The sequence below is a fragment of the Chiloscyllium plagiosum genome, chromosome 1 (assembly GCF_004010195.1).
Source record: "Chiloscyllium plagiosum isolate BGI_BamShark_2017 chromosome 1, ASM401019v2, whole genome shotgun sequence".
Classification (NCBI taxonomy): Eukaryota; Metazoa; Chordata; class Chondrichthyes; order Orectolobiformes; family Hemiscylliidae; genus Chiloscyllium; species Chiloscyllium plagiosum.
Window position 1 is genome coordinate 66,759,870 of NC_057710.1, and position 23,547 is coordinate 66,783,416.

The 23,547-nt window shown below is 39.9% G+C and overlaps 1 protein-coding gene across 2 annotated transcripts in view; it reads right to left on the reverse strand.

Moving 5' to 3' along the window:
- The window catches only part of LOC122549091 (integrin alpha-1-like), an 89,464-nt gene extending 67,001 nt beyond the window's left edge, over window positions 1–22,463 (reverse strand). Inside the window, exons 1-2 of one of the 2 annotated variants that reach the window (XM_043688333.1) lie at window positions 22,364–22,463; window positions 97–223 (exon numbers count right to left, since the gene is read on the reverse strand). The gene's annotated coding sequence lies outside the window, so the exon portion shown is untranslated. Of the gene's footprint in view, window positions 1–96; window positions 224–2,861; window positions 2,903–22,363 lie in introns of those variants that run through there. The other variant, XM_043688323.1, reaches the window with a different exon arrangement.
- Between the last annotated feature and the right edge of the window lie 1,084 nt (window positions 22,464–23,547).

Here is a 23,547-nt window from a genome sequence, read left to right on the forward strand (position 1 = left end):
CTATTAACAGTGCCCAAATTTAACATTGTAGAGGTGGTAAATCATTTTCCAAAGACAGTGTTCTGAAAATACATGCTAGAATACATTTTACTTTACCATTGCCCATCAGAGTTGGAGTACTGTTGAATGGAGGTGCCAAACTGAACATCTGAAGGGCCTGACAACTTTCTGGCATCCAACACATCAACATTAAAGGCCTGGGATGGCTGAAGAAGAAGGCTACCTAAATAAAGCACAAAACATAACATCACAATTAGATAAAGAAGAAAATAAATATTTCAGAAAAATTGCTACAATATCAAATATTCTACATTTCTCAAGCCTATTTGAGTATTGATACTCGAGCCATTTTATAGAATTTTATTTTATCTTTAAGCATTTTTGCTTTAGAAATGTGAGGGCTGATCAATAATTTTAGAGCTGGAGATCTCTTCTTGCATCAGATATGTCTTTGCTTTGGCAATACAGCATTTTTACTCTTGCTCAATCAGCTGATGGAAATGCGGACCAGCTCTCTTATCCAGATATCCAGAGGCCCCACCATTTTTGAAGGCCCCAGTTCGTTCCCATGCCTATGGAGAGCTGGTTGCCCTAATGCGTGCCACACTGCAGCTCACTTCCTGCTGTGTATTGGGTTGATCTGGTAGGCATAATGGTGCATCCATCCATCAGGAGGAAGAGTTGTGTTTGTGGAAGACGTGGGGCCCAGGAAACAGTGACCCGTATCAGAGAATCACCAAGTTGTTAAGGTACAGAAGGAAGCCATTCAGTCCATCGCATCTGCAATGACTCTCTGAGCATTTTGACTTTGTGTCACTCTCCAGCCTTTTCCCCATAACCCTGTACATTGTTTTAGGTTTATTTTTACAATTTCCACTGGGTCATCTGTTTAAAAACAGTCCAAAATCTATGCAGGGAAATGATTCATTTCAAAGAATTCTGATAAGCAAATGAATGTGAGAGAAAATGAATCATTTTACACTACACCTCAATATCTCGATTTTTGCATCAATTCATGAAGCTTCCATTGAAATAGTCTACTAATTATCAACATTATACACAGTATGCACAGACAAGAGACTGTGATGTACTTGCATTTACAATACATGTAGCTCTGAATGGGCTTAAATTTAGGGCAAAAAGTTTAGATAATAGGTATTTAAGGTGAATTTCTAAAATGATTTTTTTTTCTTATTTCTCCTCTTTGCAAGCTACATTTTATGTTCTGGATCTCTAAATGCATTTCTCTGGCATCAAAATGATCAAAAATTTAAATGTTTCAAGCATTACACTTTCAGAAATGCAACTGCTAATGCACATGAAGGAATATAAACTCAGTTCTGAGCATCTTGATGTCTGGATCATTTACACAGTTATTACATGTCTATTTTAACATTCTGAATAATGCTTATGAGATTTCCAAGAAATGCTGTTGTAAACTGCTAGTCATGATATCTGAGGAAACACTATCCAGTATGCTATGACAGTAGAACCTCTTCTATGTCACTTCACAAGAACTTATATCAGAATCAGCTGTGTATTCGAAAGTAATCATTTGCTGCACCCTTCAATCTGTAATGGAGACATTTTCATTGTTTACGTGCTCAGCTGCTCCCGCCTGCTTTGTCATTCAAGTATTAACTCCGAACAGTACAGATGAGTAGGATGAATTTGAATGTATGTAGGTTATATAACTAAATGTTACAATAACCAACTAGAAGCATCCTTCATTCCCAAGCATCCAGGAAACTAAATCCAGAAGAGGTCAAACCATTTTCCCTCATAATCAAAAATATTCTGGAATTCCATGAATAAATGTTAAATTTAGAGCAAAGAAACCAATCTCATCAATAGGCCTTTATATACTCCTCCCACCTACTCCATGAGTATCTCCCACCTACTCCTTTTATTCCATTCTCCATTATATACTCACCTCACTTTCCCTTAAATGCATCTATGTTATAAACCACTACGACTCCATGCCAATCTGAACAATGTGTTAGTAAAGTATAATTTAAACATTTTTTTTAAAATAAAGAATCAATAGAACAATAAACAATTGCCAGATCTGGTGTCAGCCATAATTCATCTTATTGAAGTATGCAGGCAATTTGTCTAAATGCCTGGTCCCTTTAAAAAGGATTGCATGGCAACTTAATGATGTGAACAGTCTGCTCATGAACATTTGGTAGCTGTAAGGATTCACAGTACTGAGGAAACATTGGTTTGATTGCAAGTAAATGTGTGAAGTAATTCATCCTGGCTTTGCATTAAACAATTATGAACTATCTTAGTTAAAGATAATTATAATTTTAAGTGTAATTGTCAAAAGAAGCAGAAGTGATATGGGGAATTAAAGCAGAATGATCAAGAATCCCTACAGTATGGAAACAGGCCTTTCAGCCCAACAAGTCCACACTGACTCTCCAAAGAGTAATCCACCCAGACCCATACTCCTACCCTATTACTCTACATTTACCCCTGACTAATGCAACTAATCTACACATCCCTGAACACTATGGCAGTTTAGTATGGCCAATTCACCTAACCTGCATGTCTTTGGATTAGAGGAAACCAAAGCACCCGGAGGAAACCCACACAGATACAGGGAGAATGTGCGAACACTACACAGACAGTAATCGAATCTGGGTCCCTGGTGCTTTAAGGCAGCACTGCTAATCACTGAGCCACCGTGCTGCTCTGAATTGCAGTGGGTCTGGAGTCAATCATAGGTCAGACCAGGTTAGAATGCTAAAAAATGCAAAGAACTCCAGATTCTGGAAATCTGAAACATAAACAGAAATTCTTGGACATAGGTTTGCTCGCTGAGCTGAAAGGTTCATTTCCAGACGTTTCATTACCTTACTAGGAAACATCTCCAGGAGACTTTATGCAAAGCAATGCTGAAACTTCCTGCTTTCTATTGATATTTTTGGGTTTCTTTGGGTTTGTGATGTTATTTCCTGTGGTGAAGTCACTTCCTGTTTCTTTTCTCAGGGGGTGATAGATGGGGTCTAACTCAATGTGTTTGTTGATAGAGTTCCGGTTGGAATGCCATGCTTCTAGGAATTCTCGTGCATGTCTTTGTTTGACTTGTCCGAGGATGGATGTGTTGTCCCAGTCGAAGTGGTGTCCTTCCTCATCCGTATGTGAGGATACTAGTGAGAGAAGGTCATATCTTTTTGTGGCTAGTTGACGTTCATGTATCACCAATCTCTATCAAAAAATACATTGAGTTAGACCCCATCTACCACCTCCTGAGAAAAGGAACAGGAAGTGACTTCACCACAGGAGCTAACATCACCAACCCAAAGAAACCCAAACATATAAATAGAAAGCAGGAAATTTCAGCATTGCTTTGCATAAAGTCCACTGAAGCCGGGTGTGGGGTGGTGTTGACTCGAAACTGAGAAAGACCCGGTGGGTGGGCGGGGCATGATATAGTAAGGGGCCAGTGAGGGAGAAACACCAGCTTTCTGCTCACCTGAATCCCAAGCAGGGTGATCTTCCTGACCTTCTCTCTCCAGTCTAAAAATTGAGGCTGGGTTGGCTGTTACCCTTATGTGTTAGCCATTGCTGTATCATTATTGCTGTATGGGTGGCATGGTGGCTCAGTGGTTAGGGCTGCTGCCTCACAGCACCAGGGACCCAGGTTCAATTCCAGCCTCGGGTGACTGTCTGTGTGGAGTTTGCACATTCTCCTTGTGTCTGCTGGGTTTTCTCCCACAATCCAAAGATGCGCAGGGGAGTGAATTGGCCATGCTAAATTTCCCACAGTGTTCAAGGATGTGTACGTTAGGTGCATTAGTCAGGGGTAGGGGAATAGGTTTGGGTGGGATACTCTGTGGAGGGTTGGCGTATACTAGTTGGGCCAAAGGGCCTGTTTCCACACTATAGAGATTCTATGATTGAGTGTACTAGCAGAACCTAATGGGCTTTAAGCTACAGATTGTGGAAGAAAACAAAGACGGAGGGCAATAAGCAGATCTGATGTTTGGTTGGATAGCTCAGATGGTTAAAGTGTACTGCTAATAATGCCCACGATTGTGGGTTCAATCCCCACACTAACCAAGTGCAGTGCTGAGGTTGGCAAGTGTGTGATGTTTGCAGTGCTGTGTTAGGGTTGGTCGTTGCTTTTGTAGGCTCATTTGTTAGATCTACTGCCTCACAGCAGCAGAGATCTGTGTTCAATTCCAGCCTTGGGCGTTGGTGTGTGGGAGGAAACCAGAGCAAATATGCACACACTGACAGAATGTGCAAAGATGGGTGAGTCAGGCAGATTAGCAAAGGTAAATTCAGGATTATGGGTATAGGATTGGGAGCCAAGTCTCAGTGGGATACTTGGAGGGTCGGAGCAGACTATGGACCAAATCGCCTCTTTCCACACTGTAGGAATTCTGCAATCTGTCACTGGGTGGCAGGGTGGCTCAGTGGCTAGCACTGCAGCCTCACAGCACCAGGGTCCCAGGCTCGATTCCAGCCTTGGGTGATTGTCTGTGTCAAGTTTGCGCATTCTCCCCGTGTCTGCGTAGGTTTCCTCCGGGTGCTCTGGTTTCCTCCCACAGTCCAAAGATGTGCAGGTCAGGTGAATTGGCCATGCTAAATTGCCCAATGTGTTAGGTGCATTAATCAGAGGGAAATGGGTCTGGGTGGGTTACTCTTTGGAGGGTCGGTGTGGACTGGTTGGGCTGAAGGGCCTGTTTCCACACTGTAGGGAATCTAAGCTAATCAATCTTTATCACTGACTACCATGTTATATGAGGCTGTCTGTGCCATTGCTTACTAATCTCCTACCCTCCTATTTTATGGTAATGATACTATTGTCCCCGATTACTCTGGTCTTGTAGAGGAAAACCTCTTGCTAGTTAATGAAAGGAGGTCCGTGTCTTAAATATGTTGTGACTTATTATATTTTAGCAACTAAGTACAGGGGACCATGATTTGCAAATGTCTGATTTATGGATGCTCATATTATAAATGCAATCCCATATAGGGATGTAATTTTAAATATATAACATACAAACCATCTCTGTACTTATGAACAGCTATTTATACAGTCTTTCATTGTGTTCTGACTTGCCTACAAATCAATTTGTGAACAGAATCAATAATGGAACCTTATTCCCAACTCTGGGACTATCTGTACCAGTTTCACTGATGTGAAAGATATTGTGACTGAGACTATGGGGAAGACCTGGACAGTAGATCTTATCCTTTCAAGATCTTAAACTGTTTTATAACCAGGCCTATAAAACATCAACATAGTGGTTGTTTCTTAAGGGACTTGTCAGCATTTCAGACCCTCCTTCCCTCCTATTACAACCACTTGAGAGGGTCAGTTATGACAACGGCAGCTGGGTGGACTCAGTTCTCACCTGACTACTCCCTTCCTAATCTTAACAACAGGTGGGGGCAGGCAGGGAGTGGCAGAAAGGCAAATATGATAATTTTACAAGGCCTCTTAACTGAAAAGCTGTCAGTGAGAGCCTGGTCAACCCTGCCTGAGAATAACTTCCAGAAGAGAATTAGATAATGTTTGAAGTTAAAAATTGAACAACACCAGGTTATAGGCCAACAGGTTTATTTGAAAAAAAAGGTAGCTAGTGGGGCAGAATCATAGTCACAGAATTTATCATAAAGGATCAAAATGTCATCCAACTGATGCAATGTGTTGAACAAACCTAGATTGTTGTTAAGTCTTTAATCACTTAGAATGAGGATGTAGGTTTCAATTGATTAATTTTTAAATCCTAGAACTTCTTTCAAGTCACATTCCTGAGACATTTTAAGATTTTATCAGTTTAAAGAAAAGGTGACATCTCAGCTCGACAATGCATTAAGGTTAGAGTCTGTCTGTATTCCAACCTTGAGTCAGACCGGTTCTATTTCTAAAGTAGGAATTATAAAATGTCACAAAAACTGACTGCCTACAGATTGTGTGCTTTTTGAACAAAATAAACTGTATCTCCAAATACAAATCTGCAATGCAAATTCACTCCATAGGCTTTTGAGTGTGTAAGGGGGAGAGAGAGAGAGAGATTGAGAGGGAGAGAGAGAGAGAGGGAGTCTGTGTGTGTATGTATGTGCATTGAAGGAGAACTAATTACATGGAGAAAGCAGGATAATGGATCCAGTTGGGCTATTGTGCCAACAAACAGACACAAGAATGCTAGATTAAGATATCTCTTTCTATCCCCTTTAATTCCATGATTCTGTTAGTTGGTCTAGATTAATATTAATATTAATATTAATAGTATGAGCAGAGGTTCGTAAAGTTTTTCAATGCAAAGACAGAATTGTGAAATTGAGGAATGTATTATGATTGAGTAATAGTAAAGGAATGGCCCTGCAGTACATTAACAAAGATGGAGTGAGGTTTAAGGAGGTGGATAGCATATTAATCTACCAAACTGCTTTGTTCCAGATAAGGTCTGAATTATGGGGTATGCAAGACTTCAAACTAAAAGAGCTGGAAATCGCACTGTTTTAAACTGATAAACATTTATTAGCTTTTTCTCATTCTTTCAAATGATGTTATCATTACTGACTAGACTATCCCTAATAGTCAGTAATTAAGAGTAAACCACATTGTGGGTCTGGAGTCACATATAGGCCAGACCAGGTAAGAATGGCAGATTACCTTCCCTAAAGGACATCACTGAACCACATGAGCCTTTACAACATATGTTAGTGGTTACATAGATATCATTTTCCACAGAATTTTTGTTGACTTCAAATTTCACCATCAAGAGGGGATTTGAGCTTATATCTCATGTTCTAGATGAACAGCCTAGTGACATTGCCACTATCTCGCTGCCTCACCATCACAAATACAAAATCAATTGTTACAGAACTCCTGTTCTCAGATTCCAGCTACACATGAGCTGATGTAAACTGATGTCACTTGGTGAAGAATATTCAGTCTCAGACTTCCTCTTATAGAAATGCCATACGTATAGGAATTCTGAAGGCGTTTCAGGCCCTCTGGAAGATATTAATGCAATTAGACATCAGTGGGAGGTGGTTAGTTTATTTTTCATAATAAAAGGCCATCACCTTATAACATTGTGCCTCGAATGGTACCTTACCACTGGAGATTGACACAATGCAGACATTGGAAAACTGTTCAGTTCTGATCTTAAGATTAAGGAGAGGTCATTGTTAGCACAACTTAAGATGGTTGGGCCTAAGACACAATCCTGAGAAACACTGCAGCAATTAGCCTGAATTTTAGCAAAAATAGAGAGCCTCTCTATTTGTTGCAAAAATGTTTCTGGATGCTTGAATCATCAAATTCCATCTCCAAGCACCTTCCCCCCCTACCATTTTCACAAAGTGGGAAATAGTGAGGTTCCAATTCGCACAGTTCACACACATAGCTACACAAGTTAAAAAGAAACAGCCTCAGGCTCATCCAGTTTTCACTAGTTGCATGTCTACAGCACTTTTGATCCAGTAAGAGAATGTCAATAGTGGCTGGAGTCTGTTGGAAGAGCTATGGTATCCTTTCCTTTCTGCAAAGTTAGATGCCGTCTACAATAAGTGGGCTCCAGTTTGGATGGTTAAAGGTAAACATCAACATTTGTCCAAAATGTTTAAACTGATTGAAAATATCAAAAGGAACTGTCAAGCTGTCGAGCCACTTGATTCTGTTCTCCACTAAATATGTGAAAAAATACTGTAGGGTTGTTAAAAGATAAATGTTTGCTGTTTCCCTACTTTATTGATATAAATCTGGAGATTTGGATGAGTGCTGTACGATTGATTTTAGAACCTTTGATTATCATAGTTTGATGCCTCGAATTACACAGTTTGATTGATATATCCCAAATGGTTTAAACACTACAGTGGGGTTATAGATTCTAGTGTTTGCTTTGTAAGAGATTAAATTCAGATAAATCGTGTGAATGTTTTTCAATGAGTTTTTTTATTTGAAATAGTGAATTTATCAATAGACACTCAGCCTGTGTCCTGAGATCTACGCGTGATGAATATTGGGTGAGAATAGTAGATATAAGAGCAAAGAGTGGTAGCTAAGGGGCATGCATTGATAAGCTGTCATATGGGCTATAAAGGACCATGGGGATTGGTGGAAGCATCTCCTACTGTGAATCCCATATGTTCTTAGAAATTCATGCCAATGTGTCAGCAACAACCACAGCCATTTTTCATTGAGACTGGTATGACCTCAACCAAAGTGATTTCAGTTTTACTCGGAACAGTTTGTGGCACATCTGGATAAATATTGCTTTGATATCACTGGCTTGCTGAGTCCTTCTCATGAAAACCTGATAGTGCTACTGACATCTTCTACACTCTTCATTAAATCACACTGTACCCAAGGAAAAATTCAATATTATATCTTCTCTTGCACTACACTGTTTCCTGAAACCGTATAGGTGAAAGTGAGGACTGCAGCTGTTGGAGATCAGAGTCAAGATTAGAGTGATGCTGGAAAAACACAGCAGGTCAGCCAGTATCGGATGCTGCCTGACCTGCTGTGCTTTTCCAGCACCTCTGAAACCATTAACTCTATTAACGTCATTCTTTGATTTTAGTCCAACTGCTTTAATTTTCAGAGTATTCTCAGAGCTGTTCTGTTAAAAATTTACGACAAAAGGTACCAATAGACCTGGCTATCTATTATTCAGAGAATGCACTTTTGAAAAACAGTCACATTAGACTGGAAACATTAACTGTCTCTCTCTCTCTCTCTTTCTCTCTCTCCACCCTCCCACAGATGCCTCCAAACCCAGTCAGTGACCTTCAGCACGTAGTTTGTTTATTGTCTTAGAATCAGAGTCAAACAGCAAGATACAGACTCTTCTCCAACCAGTCAATGCTGACCACAGTCCCAAACTGGATTACTAAACTAGATCAGGTCCCAGAGATTTATCCACCTTTATAGCTTCTAAGACCTCCATCGTACCCTCTTCCATAACGTAAACTGTTTTCAAAACATCAATATTTATTTTCCTGTGTTCTCTATCTTCCATTTGTTTTGCCACAGTAAAATTTGATGCAAAATATTAATTTAATATCTCTCCCATCTCCTGAGGTTCAACTCAAAGACCTTGGATCTTTAAGATGCCCTACTCTCTCTCTCTTCTTGTTCTCCTTAATCTTATTTGTCAAGTCTACCTCATATCCCCTCTTTGCCTTTCTGATTTATCTCTTAAGAATGCCCTGCATTTCTTATACTGATCAAGAGATTCATTTGAACCCAGTTGTCTGGATCTAATATATGATTCTTTTTTATTCTTGACTAGAATCTCAATATATAACCCTACTGCGAATCCTCTCACAAGGATGCCTGCCTTGAAGAAGTTTTCCTCCTCTCTCTACAAGAATCTCAGGGAGTCCCTCTCCCACTGCAACTCCCAGGTCATTTCCTCTGCCCTGAAGCTCTTTCTCCCCACCCCCACCCTCTTCTAGCTTATCTCTCCACACTTCAGGCTCTCTGCCTTTATTCCTGATGAATGGCTTTTGCCCGAAATGTCGATTTTGCTGCTCCTCGGATGCTGCCTGAACAACTGTGCTCTTCCAGCACCACTAATCCAAAAATATAGAATCTTAATATCTTTATTCGTCCATTGATCCCTAACACTACTAACCTTACCTTTTACTCCAACAGGAACAAAATGGCTCTGAATTCTCGTTATCACACTTTTAAAAGCCTCCGACTTGTCAGACATCCTTTTACTTATGAACAGTCTACTCGAATCAAATTTTGAAAGTTCTTGACGCATAACGTTAACATTTACCTTACTCCAATTAAAAATTTTAACTTTTATGGAAGGCATATCTTTTTCCATGAACATTTTAAAACTAATAGAATTATGATCGCTAGACCCAAAGTGTTCCCCTACTATCACCTCAGTCACTTGCTTTGCCTTATTACCCAAGAGAAGGTCACATTTTGCTCCTTCTCTGGTAGTAACATATACATATAGATACATAAAACCTTCTTGAACACAAATTCTTCACCATCCAAGCCTTTGGGGGTCCCAGTCAATGTTTGGAAAATTAAAATCCTCTATTGTCACAACCTTATTATTCTTACATATATTTGCGATCTCTCTATATGTTTGTTCCTCAATTTCCCTCTGACTATTGGGGGACCTATAACACAAATCCATCAAAGTCATCATTCCTTTTTTATTTCTAATTTCAACCTATATACATTCACTCGATAATTTCTCAGAAATATCTTCTGTAGATAGAGCAGTAATGTTTTTCTTAATCAACAACCCACTCCCCCTCTTCCCTTGCTTTCCTTTCTATCCTTCCTATAACATCTGAGACCTGGAACATTGAGCTGCCAGTCCTGTCCATCCCTCAGCCAATTTTCAGTAAGAGTTTTGACTCCCTAATCACATGTTCTCAATCATGCCTTGCTTCATCAGCCTTACCTGTAAGACATCTTGCATTGAAATAAATGCAGTTTAATACTTCAGTCACTTTGTTATTGTCTTGCTCTTATCTGTATTTTTAATTAGCTTACTCTATAAACCGTGATTGATTATTTCAATTATGTGTTCATAGATCATGTGAGTCAATTCTGCTGATTTTCATTTATTTCTTTGTCTCATAATGCAGCCGCCTTTTCCTCTCTCTTTCTCTTATTGACCCCAATAGAATGTTACCTCCAATCCAGAAGCATATACTTGAAGAGCAACATTTTGTTAAAAGATCTTATGTAATGCAGCTATGAGACCCGCCTTTAATATTAACTTCAATAATGAGTATGATCACACATCCAATATGATTGTTTAATCCACACCTAGTGACAATACTGATATCTGTAATTTCTAATTTGTGACGAGTCTACCATCTACCAGCTTTTTCTCTGTGCTAACATTTTGTTCAAAACATCACAATCTCAAGAAACCCACAAAAGTTGCATATTTTTGTAGATTCCCCAGTTATAGCATGAACCAAGAAACATTGTGATTGTTTTATTCTCCTGATTGAACTCAACAGTTCCACAATTGCAAATGGCTTCAGTCGTTCTTTGATGACTTGGGATTGTTTCCTGTTACATTCTAACTTTTGATCAACAGGAGCAATTAGAAACTTAATCAATATATTTATTGCAGACCCACAGAAGATAAGCAAAACTGTTCTCTTTTTGGCTACTATTGTAGATTAGTTTGTATCAAGCAAATTTTAAATTTTACTACATAAGCATTCCAGCTCGATTGAGTAGATTTCAATTTTCCAAGCCCAACAGACATGACACAAACTCTTCAGATAATAAGGAATAAATATATTTGATATTTAATCTTTTTAATAATGTATTGCTTGCTATCTTCTTTTTCATAGTTGGGCGTGAATGAATATTCAAGTTGGTTTGGAAATACACAATTGCTTTTAATTCCTGACTCTCCAAAAGATTCCATTGAAGATAAACAAAGCAATATAAGAGATCACCTTGGCACAACATTACTACAATATGTGTAATCCCAAGAAGGAAGTCATACAGTCAGTTCTGCTATAAGGTACGCTTCTTCAATGTGAATCGGCTTTAACGCAATTCAAGAATTTAGACCGTTATTTGTGGAATATGAACTTTCCTTATTTGCATTGACTATAATGTGATTCTGGCCTCATTACTTTAAATGAGGTGGATATATTACATGATTTTCTCATAATGCGAGATTGCAGAAGAACGGAAACATTGCATTATATCAGAACTGTCTGTATTCAATTATTAATAGGGATGCAGAAAATGCGGAGATATGGCATTGAGGGTGAGTTGGAGGTTTGGATTAGGAATTGGCTGGATGGAAGAAGACAGAGGGTAGTAGTTGATGGCAAAGTCTCTTCATGGAGTGCCGTCACTAGCGGTGTTCAGCAAGGATCTGTTTTGGGACCATTGCTGTTTGTCATTTTTATAAATGACCTGGAAGAGGGGTTAGAAGGTTGGGTAAGCAAGTTTGCGGATGATACGAAAGTCGGAGGAGTTGTTGACAGTGAGGAAGCATATGAAGTTTTCCTTCATTGAACGGGGTATTGAGTACAAGAGTTGGTAAATAATGATGCAGTTGTATAAGACTTTGGTGCGGCCGCATCTGGAATATTGTGTGCAGTTTTGGTCGCCATTCTATAGGAAGGATGTGGAGGCACTGGAACGGGTGCAGAGGAGGTTTACCAGGATGTTGCCTGGTATGGAAGGAAGATCGTATGAGGAAAGACTGAGACACTTGGGGCTGTTTTCATTAGAGAAAAGAAGGTTTAGGGGTGACTTGATTGAGGTGTACAAGATGATTAGGGGGTTTAGATAGGGTTGACAGTGTGAACCTTTTCCCGCGTATGGAGTCGGGTATTACAAGAGGGCATAGCTTTAAATTAAGGGGGGGGTAGATATAGGACTGAAGTTAGGGGTAGGTTCTTCACTCAGCGAGTCGTAAGTTCATGGAATGCCCTGCCAGTAGCAGTGGTGGACTCTCCCTCTTTATGGGCATTTAAGCGGGCATTGGATAGGTATATGGAGGATAGTGGGTTAGTATAGGTTAGGTGGGCTTGGATCGGCGCAACATCGAGGGCCAAAGGGCCTGTACTGCGCTGTATTCTTCTATGTTATACAGACGTAGCCATAGGCTGAATTTTCCTCTTGTTCTGGGAAAATCCAACCCTATGCATTTTTACAACTTGCAAAATGGATATCCAATCAGAAGAGATTTTTGGTTTTTCAGACAGATGACGGGTTTGCATTGCATTTTAAGATCTGTAATTGGTGTGGGAGTGGAAGCAAGCCAATTACAATGCCAGCTTCAGTTCCCCAACATCATTTAAAGGGCTCTCAAACATCATGCCTCACATCCCACCCATACCCCATGCTATCTCACATTTCCCATGCCACCTTTACCTTCCCATATTTTTCTATGAACCCATGGATCTACAATAGCCACTTATCCTGAATGTAATATGCATAGTTCTGAGTACCCATGCAATGGAAATTGAAAGTATTTTAACATAATTAGGGAAGCATCAGACAACCTAAGGTTGATGGAAACCTTGGACTCAAATTCATTATTATTCATATTGTTATGAAGTTGAAGGCTACTGTACCTTTAAGAGACAGTGAATATTGTTCTGCTCTTACAAGAGCAGTCTCAGAGTGTACTGGAAAATTTAAAATATGTAACATTTGGCTGTGAAATAGATACCGGAGTTGGTTGCTGTTTTGACAACAATACAAATTTAACCAATCTGTTTAAATTATGCTTCAGGACAGTAAAACCCAATCGAGTTTGAATTTATTGTTTTGCCAACATCAAACCAATGAGACAATCCGATATTGGGGATATAAAAAAAGGCAGGCACTTTGAAAATAAGACAGCAGCTGAGATCAAGACAGAGACCCAAGGCATTGAAATACTCTCTATCAAAGTTACTTTTCCATATGAAACATCTTCAGAGTAAAAAGGAAGAAGATGACCCAGGGAGATCTTCAGCCAGAAGAAGACAGACACCGAAGACAACAGCCCCTGTATGGTTTTGAAATTAAATTGGTGTAATTTTATTATGTGTTTTATTGGAACAGTATATTGTTACAGAGTTGGAGGCAGGTAATAAGCAGTTAAGAGAAAGGGGGATTTAGAATTGTGAATAGTTGTTGTTTAATGTTCACTTTCAGAGTTAAAGGATAAATTGATATTATTTTCTTTAAATAGTGGAATTTGGGAGTTCTCTGTCACTCATATTTTAACAGATTATGAGGTGAGATGAACTTTTCTGGGTGTTTTATTTAATTAACAGAGGTGTTCACCACTATGTCATAACAATATAGCATTACAACATCCAAAAGGGAAGAGAAGTTCCAATCCTTTAACCGACTATTAGATTTGTGAACAAATATGAAACCACACCAAAGAGTTATTCTATTCATAAAAACTGGTCCAGTTTTCAATAGTTCTTCAGAATATTTTAAAACTCAGCCAACTATTCATAACCAAACAGCTTTCATAACAAAGCTGCCAGTTCTACTACAGAACTAACATCTACTTCATTTCAAAACAGGAAGTATCAATGGAGGAGAACCTGGTACATTCAGCTGATATCAGGTATGGAGAGATTGCCTTAGGAGGAGAGATTGAGAAGATTGGGCCTGTGCTGTTGGAAATGTTATAATTGGTCCCTACCTCCAAATCATTTATATAAATTGTGAATTGCACTCAGCATTGAATCTTATGGTACCACTTTTCCATCATGAGAATGACTAATGTCTGTTTTCTCTCTATCAACCCATTCTTAATTCATACTCTTACATTCCCCCAATTCCTTCTGCTTTAACTTTATTTACTAACCTCCTGTATGGGTCTTTATGAAGAGTCTTCTGAAAATCTAAATAGAGAACAATCTCGATTATCCGAACGAGATGGGTGGGGTGTATTTTGTTTGGATAACTGATTGTTCGAATAACTGATTGTGCTGCAAAGGTAGAAATAGAGGACAGAGAAAGGTTGAGAAGAGGTCCACCCTACACACAGATCAGGATAATTAATGTCAGAAAACAAAACAAAAAGCAGGCACCAGGCAGAATTCACGCACAAGGCCTCCTTAAATCTTGCGAGGATCAAAAGTTGATCAGAGAATATTGCACAACCACACTGTGCAACCAGTGTGATGACACTGACGGCCAGCTTCCTGCCATCAGGCAGTTGGAGGGCTCACGGACGGAGTGCGAAAGGGAGAGTGCGTGCGTAAGCGGGCGGCAGCGGCAGCAACTGTTACCCACCAACATCTGCTCACAACAGCAACGGAGGTGATTATTATTAGTATTATTATATATCTGTCACTGCTCTTATTGGCTGCTTCATTCCACTCCATGAAAACTGTCGATAGCTTTGATAGTGGGGACTCTCTTTGATGTAATGTTTTTACGGGACTTTGAGATCTTGCTCAGATAATCCGAAATTTGGATAAATTGATGTTCAGATAACTGAGGTTATTTTGTACATCACATCCACAGGTATTCGTTTGTCCACAGCACAAGTTGAATCCACAAAAAAATTACCATATTTATAATATGTGATTTCACCTTCATAAAACCATGTTATAGAATCATAGATTCATAGAGTCCTACAGCATGGAGACAGGCCCTTTGGCCCAAACTGGTCCATGCCAACCAAAGTGTTGGCAGTTCATTCCATATGTGTACCACCCTCTGTGTAAAAAAGTTGACCCTCAGGTCCCCTTTTAGTCTTTCCCCTCTAACCTTAAACTGATGCTCTCTAGTCCTCGAATCCCCACCCCTGGGAAAAAGACTGAGTGCATTCACCCTAGCATGCCTCTTTTGATCTTGTACACTTCTATAAGATTCCCCCACCCCCACACCTCAGTCTCCTATGTTCTAACGAAAAACATCCTAGCTTGTCCAATGTTTCCCTCTTGCTCAGACAGTTGAGTCCTGGCAACATCCTTGTAAATTTCTTCTACACTCTTTCCATTTTAATAGCATCCTTCTTATTACAAGGTGATCAAAACTGAACACAATATTCCAAGTGTGCTCTCATTAACGTCCTGTACAACTGCAATGTAACTTCCCAAATTCTATACTCAATGCCCAGACTGATGAAGGCCAGTGTGACAAAAACTTCTTCACTGCCCTGTCTACCTGTGATGACACTTTCAGAGAACCATGCATCTGAACTCCAAGGTTCCTCTGTTACACTACATTCCTTAAGGTCCTAACATTCACCATGAAACTCCAACCTTGATTTGACTTTCCAAAATGGAAAGACCTCACACTTGTCTATATTAAGCTCCATTTACCATTTCTCGGCCCACTTCCCCCATTGATCAAAATCAGAGAGTCATAGAGATGTACAGCATGGAACCAGACCCTTTGGTCCAACTTGTCCATGCTGACCAGATATCCTAACCTAACCTAGTCCCATTTGCCAGCACTTGGCCCATCTCTCTCTAAACCCTTCCTATTCATATACCCATCCAGATGCCTTTTCAGTGTTGCAATTGTACCAGCCTCCACCACCTCCTCTGGCAGTTCATTGTCCTGCTGCAATTTCTGATAACCTTCCTCCCTATCCACGCTATCTCCTATTTTGTTGTGGTTCTGTTCGCCAAGCTGGGAATTTGTGTTGCAGACGTTTCGTCCCGTCTAGGTGACATCCTCAGTGCTTGGGAGTCTCCTGTGAAGCGCTTCTGTGACGTTTCCTCCGGCATTTATAGTGCAACACAAATTCCCAGCTCGGAGAACAGAACCACAAAAACGAGCACCCGAGCTACAAATCTTCTCACAAACTTTGATCTCCTATTTTAGTGTCATCTGCAAACTTAGTAATCTTGCCTTGTATGTTCTCATCCAAATCATCAATAATGATGACGTCTCAATTTTGTCAATTATTTTCAATGTGTTCAGTCCTCAAATCTTTTATGATATTTTCTTATCTCATCAGTCTAACAAGTTTGTAGTTCTCTATTCTCTCTATATCTGCCTTCTTCAATAGTAGGGTTAAATTTGCTACTTTCCCATCAGCAGAAACCTGCCCCGAGTCTAAAGAATTATGAAAAATTAGCATAAATACATCTATTGCTGCTTCATTTAACAATTCTGGTATGAAGCTCATTTAGCTCAGAAGCTTTATGAACCTTCAATCCTGTTAATTCTTTCAGCTAATTTTTAACCGACTCAATACAAATATAGATTTCTCTGGCTCTTCAATTACACAAACCAAGTAGTCACCTCGTATTTCTGGGAGATTTTCTGTATCTTTTTCCATGCAGTTAGTAGCAAAATAACTGTTTAGTTTTCCACCATGTCTGTGTTCTTCACTATAAATTCTCCTTTCCTTCCTTGTAATGCATCTACATTTTTCTACACTGATCTTTTTCCTTTCATATATCAACACAGGTTTTTATAGTCTGCATTTATGTTCCATTTATTTGTATTCTTTTTGATCTAAAGCAATCTTCAAATATTTTTGCTGAACATAGTGATTCACCTTTCCTTCTGGGTGTTCATGCCTTAGAAAGATGTATACCTGTCATAGACATTGTAGTATTTCGTTACCTATTCTGAATTGCTTCTCCACCACCAAATCATTTTTTGAATAATTTCTAGCCAACCTGGTCCTTAAAACTCTAGTGTCCTTTGGTCAGATTAACAGGATATTGACGATATCCGCATTCAGTTGAAATGATGAGCGAATGGCCAGGACCCTTTTCATGATAGGGTCACCTTGGAACTGTAGGAATTACAATTGGTGAACATAAACCTTCACTGGACAGCAGTAGAGAATCCATTGCCAGATTTCTCTGCTACCATGTTGAGGAAAGTGAGTTTATTTGATTGCTCTGTTTCAATCGTGAATTTGAAAGTATTTAAATTGTGTAAAATGATTGAAGATGTAAGTTTATTTTTAACTGAGTAGTGGAAATGATAAAGAATAAGATGAATGGCAGGAAAAATTTAGCCACTGTAGAGGGCAATTAAAAAAGCTTTGTAATTAGTTTTCTCTTAATTTTTCTTTTTTGTTACCAACTCAATCATGGCATGTAGCAACTCACCATTGTGTTGACCAATGCAGAATGCTAGGCAATCACAATTTATAGACTGTTTTGTCTAACCACAGTAATAGTGTGTGGGAGATTTTAAAAACTTATTTGCATGAGAATGTGCTGAGTGTTTTTGCTAAACTAAGGTTGTTAATAATTTCACTGAACGAGCAACAAGTTACAACTGGATTGTCTTAACTGAGGTATTTTGTGAATTCTGTTTCTGCACATTCCAGAGAAATGTATCATTAATCTGACACAGGAATACATTATTTTACCTCTACTCTCCCTGCCCCCAGGGCTTCAATATCTCACTTGTGGCTCAGTGAGTAGAATTAGCTGCAGTATTCAAGCTGCAGTCTGGACAGAGCACTCTACAGTTTGATTGTGATTTCCCTTGATTGTTGATTTTTTTTTAATATCCGACTTGTTCTATCTTTTGTATATATGGGTCTCTCAATCAACATTATTTGGGTCTCTGGATTAACAGTCCAGTGATAATACCACTAGGCTGTCATCTCCCTGTTGTATTATGCTGTATTCTTGCTGTGATATGTTTATACAGCATGTCTTAGGACCATAAAACCATAAGACATAGGAACAGAAATTAGGCCATTCAGCCCATCGAATCTGCTCTGCCATGCAATCATGGCTAATAATTTTCTTAACCCCAATCTCCCCCTGTCTCCACGTAACTGTTGATCACCTTAATACTCAAGAACCTATCTAACTCAGCCTGAAATATCCTCAATAACCTGGCCTCCACTGCCTTCTGTGACAATGACTTCCATGGATTCACCACTCGCTGACTGAAGACGTTTCTCCTTATCTCTGTTCTGAAAGGTCTTCCCTTTCGTCTAAAGCAGTGCCTTCAGGTCCTCATCTCTCTTACCAATGGATCTTCCCAACATCTACTCTTTCCAGGCTATTCAGTATTTTGTATGTTTCAATTAGATCCTGTCCTCACCCTTCTAAACTCCATTGAGTCCTCAAATGTTCCTCATATGTTAAGATTTTCATTCCCGGGACCATTTTTGTGAACCTCCTCTGAACATGCTCCAGGGCCAGTACATCCTTCCTGAGATACGGGGCCCAAAATTGCACACAATATTCCAAATGTAGTTTGACCAGAGTGTCTCCAAAGTACATCCCTGCTTTCATATTCAAGTTGTCTCAAAATAAATGGGCGGCACGGTGGCACAATGGTTAGCACTGCTGCCTCACAGCGCCAGAGACTCGGGTTCAATTCCCGCCTCAGGCATTGAGGAGGCGTGGAAGCTGCAGAAGGATGTGGGCAGGTTAGGAGAGTGGGCAAAGAAGTGGCGGATGGAGTACAATGTGAGAAAGTGTGAGGTCATGCACTTTGGTAGGAAGAATAGAGGCATGGACTGTGTGGGTTTTGCACATTCTACCTGTGTCTGCGTGGGTTTTCGCCGGGTGCTCCGGTTTCCTCCCACAGTCCAAAAATGTGCAGGTTAGGTGAATTGGCCATGCTAAATTGCCCATAGTGTTAGGTGAAGGAGTAAATGTATGGGTCGGTGGCGGGTCAGTGTGGACTTGTTGGGCTGAAGGGCCTGTTTCCACACTGTCAGTAATCTAAAAAAAAACATTACTTGGGTCTCAGGATTAACAGTCCAGTGATAATATCACTAGGCTGTTATCTCCTCATCGTATTATGCTGTATTTTTGCTGAAGTATGTTTCTACGACCATAAGACCATAAGACATAGGAGCGATACATTTGCCTTCCTAACTATTGACTCAACCTGCAAGTTTATCTTGAGAGAACTAGAACTCCCAAGTCTCTTTGTAGTTCAGACTTCTGCCTTTTTCCCCATTAGAAAATAGTCCATGCCTCTATTCTTCCTACCAAAGTGCATGACCTCACACTTTCTCATATTGTACTCCATCCGCCACTTCTTTGCCCACTCTCCTAACCTGCCCACAGGTTAGGAGCTTCCACGCCTCCTCAATGCTACCTGTCCCTCTACCTACCTTTGCTTCATCCTCAAACCTAGCCAGAATACTCTCAGTTCCTTGATCTAGATTGTTAATGAATAAAGTGAAAAGATTGGTTCCAACACTGAGCCTTACCACTTGTCACTGGCTGCCATCCTGAGAAGGACCCTTTTATCCCCACTCTGTGCTCTCTGCCAGACAACTAGGCTTTTTATCCATGCTAGCACCTTGCCTCGCCTTTATCTTACTCAGTAGTCTCCTGTTCGGCACCTTGTCAAAGGCCTTCTTGAAGTCCATTGACTCTCTTTGGTCTAACTTGCTAGTTATTTCCTCAAAGAATTCTAGCAGATTTGTTAGGTGTGACCTCCCTTGATGAAACTGTACTGACTTTGCCCTATTTTACTATACACTTCCAAGTATTCAGAAATCTCATCCTTCACAATAGATTCCAGGATCTTACCCATGACCGAGGTTCAACTAATTGGTCTGCAATTTTCCATCTTTTGCCTTACTCCTTTTTTAAACACGAGTGTCATGTTAGCAAGCTTCCAGTCCTATAGGACCCTTCTGATTCTAGCAATTCCTGAAAGATCACCACCAACACCTCTATTGTCTCTTCAGCTATCTCCCTTAGAACTTTGGTCCATTTGGTCCAGGTGACGTATCCACCTTCAGGCCATCTTCTCCTTGGTGATGGCCACCATACTCAGTTCTGCCCCTTCACTCTGTTGAATTTTTAGGATATAACACGTGATCCACCATAAAGACTGACATGAAGTAATGGTTCAGTTCTTCAGCCATTTCCTTGTTCCCCACCACTATCTCTCCAGCATCATTTTCCAGTGGCCCAACTTCCATGTTGCCTCTCATTTGTCCTTTATATGTCTATAATTGTTTTTCTTGCAATCCATTACTAACTTGATTTTCCCAGTCCACCTGCATATTGAACTCCTCTGTGATCACTGTAATTTTGGCTTTCCTACACATCTTTTCTCTGTCCTGGTGTATCTTGTGCCCCAGCTCCTGACTACTGTTTGGAGGCCTATACATAACTTACAATCTTCCTTTATATTACTGGCTAGCTTACCTCCATATTTAATCTTCTCCCTCCTTTTTATTTTGTTGCTCTCTGTTGGTCTTTGTAAGCTTCCCAATTCTCTGGTTTCCCACTGCTCTTCACCATATTATATGTTTTCTCTTTTGCTTTTATTCTATCCCTGACTTCCCTCGTTAGCCATGGTTGCCTCATCCTCCATGTACTGTGCTTCTTTTTCCTCGGGATAAATCTCTGCTGTGTCTCCTGAATTACTCCCAGAAGCTCCAGCCATTGCTGTTCCATTGTCTTTCCTGCTATATTCCTCTTCCAGTCAATTCTCCCAGCTCCTCCTTCATGCCTCTGTAGTTGCCTTTATTCAGCTGTAATACCGTTACCTCTGATTCTCTCTTCTCCTTCTCAAATTGCAGAGTAAATTCAATCATATTATGATCACCGCCTCCTAAGGGTTCCTTCACCTTCAGCTCCCTTATCAAGTCTGCCTCACTGCACAACACTAAATCCAGTATGGCCTGTTCCCTCGTTGGCTCAACCACAAGCTGTTCTAAAAAGCCATCTGGTAGATTTTCCACAATTTTTTATCTTGCAATCCTCTACTAACTTGATCTTCCCAGTCCACCTGCATATTGAACTCCTCCATGATCACTGTAACTTTGGCTTTCTGACATATCTTTTCTATCTCCTGGTGTATCTTGCGCCCCAGCTCCTGACTACTGTTTGGAGGCCTGTACAATAGTCCAACTATGATATTTTTTACCTTTGTGGTTCCTCAATTCCACCCGCACAGATTCTACACCATCTGACCTTACTTTGTGTCTTACTATTGATTTAATATCATTTCTTACTAATAAGGCAACCCCACCCCCTCTGCCAACCTGCTTGTCTTTTTGATAGGATGTACATCCCTAAATATTTACTTCCCTCTGTGCTTCTTCTCTGGGATGTGATAGCCAAGTAAAATACAGCCATACAGTGTGGTTATCAATCCTGTAAACAGACATAAGCATGTGCATTGCTTGCCATATGTGTCATTCAATGCAGGAAGCTTTTAATTATTATCTTTATCTTACAGAACCACTTTCACTAGAGGGCATGAGCATAAGGTTCTAACTCTTTTTACTTGAGTGCTATATGGCACCAACAGAAAAATAAATTGTTTGCTCAAGAAAATAAAACTAAGGCTGATTTCTACTATCAATTGTATTTCACAAAGCCATTTCAAAAGCAAGTATTTGCTTATCTTGATTTCTTGGAACCCTCTGTAGGTTCCAGAAGATAAGTACCAGCACAAACAACCATGCATGTCTGATGTTGTGAAATCATGTTAATGACTGCTTTTTCTCAAGATGCAATGTTTCTCTGATAGCTGGGAAGGTGAGCATGAGTTGAGAACACATGTTGTAGAAAATCTTGGACACTGCTAATTCATCTAATGCCGAGGAAAACAAACACAGCCTTGGTGCACCCAACCCTGAGTGCAGTAACAGGGTTTAATTGCAATTGGTGCTGCTTTGTCAAGAAAGATATATCTTGAGGTGACAGATTGAGGCAAAGTTCTGTCTAAGTTCCATGATAGCATTGTGGTCAAAGTTGCACAGCACTGCGAAGAATCTAGAACACAAAAATAAGCCACTCAACACAACTGCTCTCCAACTGGCATTTGTGCTTCAAGCATTTTGGGGCATGAAAGTAACATGGTCCTGATACAATTGCAGCTTGACTGGCAGAATCCTTCCTTCCTTTGGTGGTAGTGCACATAATCTGTCCTGACATTACATAAAATAACATACATATACAGCACAGAAACTGACTACTGAACCTCACTGACCTTTAATGGTGGTTGTACTTCACATTTAATAATGCTGCAGTAAAGGATGAAAAACGATAAAATTGCTTCAACAAAGTTGCACATTTCGGCTGCCACACTGAACACTAATGGAGACATAGGATTTGAATTAATTTGCTTCTTAGCACATTTGAACATTGTGAAATAGAAATATACAAGGTGAACAGCATGCTGGAATCCACTTCCACTCAGAAAATAGCAAACAAGCTGAAACTTTAAATTTGTAATTTTATTATTTTCTACTTTGCAACTGTACTTCCAGCACTGAATATTGCATTGTTGGATTTTTGATCTTTGAGACAGTCAAGGCTTATTGACGGATGAGGTGGAAAGTGAAGTTAAGGCCACCATCACATTGGTCATGATAATATGGAATAGGAGAGCAGGAAAATAGACAACTCCTGCTCGTACTTCGCATGACATTGTGGCATCTAAGAGTAAAATAAATGACCCAGGACACCAGCTTTAAAGTCAGTAGTTGTTAAATGTCAATGTTTATATGGTGTCACAGGAGAAGCTGGTCAATACTATTCCTTAACATCTCCAACACCAGTAATGTATCATGTTCATTTTAATGTCACCAAATCTGATCATAGTGACAGCAGTATAAGATCAGTGAGACCAAAGACCCAGGAAAGAGCTAACCCTTGTGTATGTTCCCTTCCCTCTTAGAATGGTGTAATCTTTATGCCGAGTACGATTGTGTAGTTTGAGCTGTTCATGCAGCATCTTCAGTTCTGGAGGAAAGCTGTCTCATTTTTACCATTTCAGTTGTATATTGTAGGAACAACAAATAAAAGCTACTCTATTCTACTCTGCTCTTTAGAAAACCAACAGAAATTTACAGCTTAGAAGGAGATCTATTTACTAGAGTAATGCCAAATTAATTCTCTTCCCCCGCACTCTTTCCAAGCCTGCATCTTCTCCATCTTTGGATGTTTATTCAGCTTTCTAAATTCTTGTCTTTCTCAGAACCCTATGGTCACAGAATCCCTACTGTGCAGAAAGGGGCCATTCAAGTCTACACCAACCTCTCTGAAGAGCTTTCCATCCGGACTCAGCCTTACACTATCCCTATAACCTCACATTTACTGTTGTTAATCCACCTAATCTACAAATCAGTAGATATTACATGCAATTTAGTATGGCCAGTGCACCTAACTTGT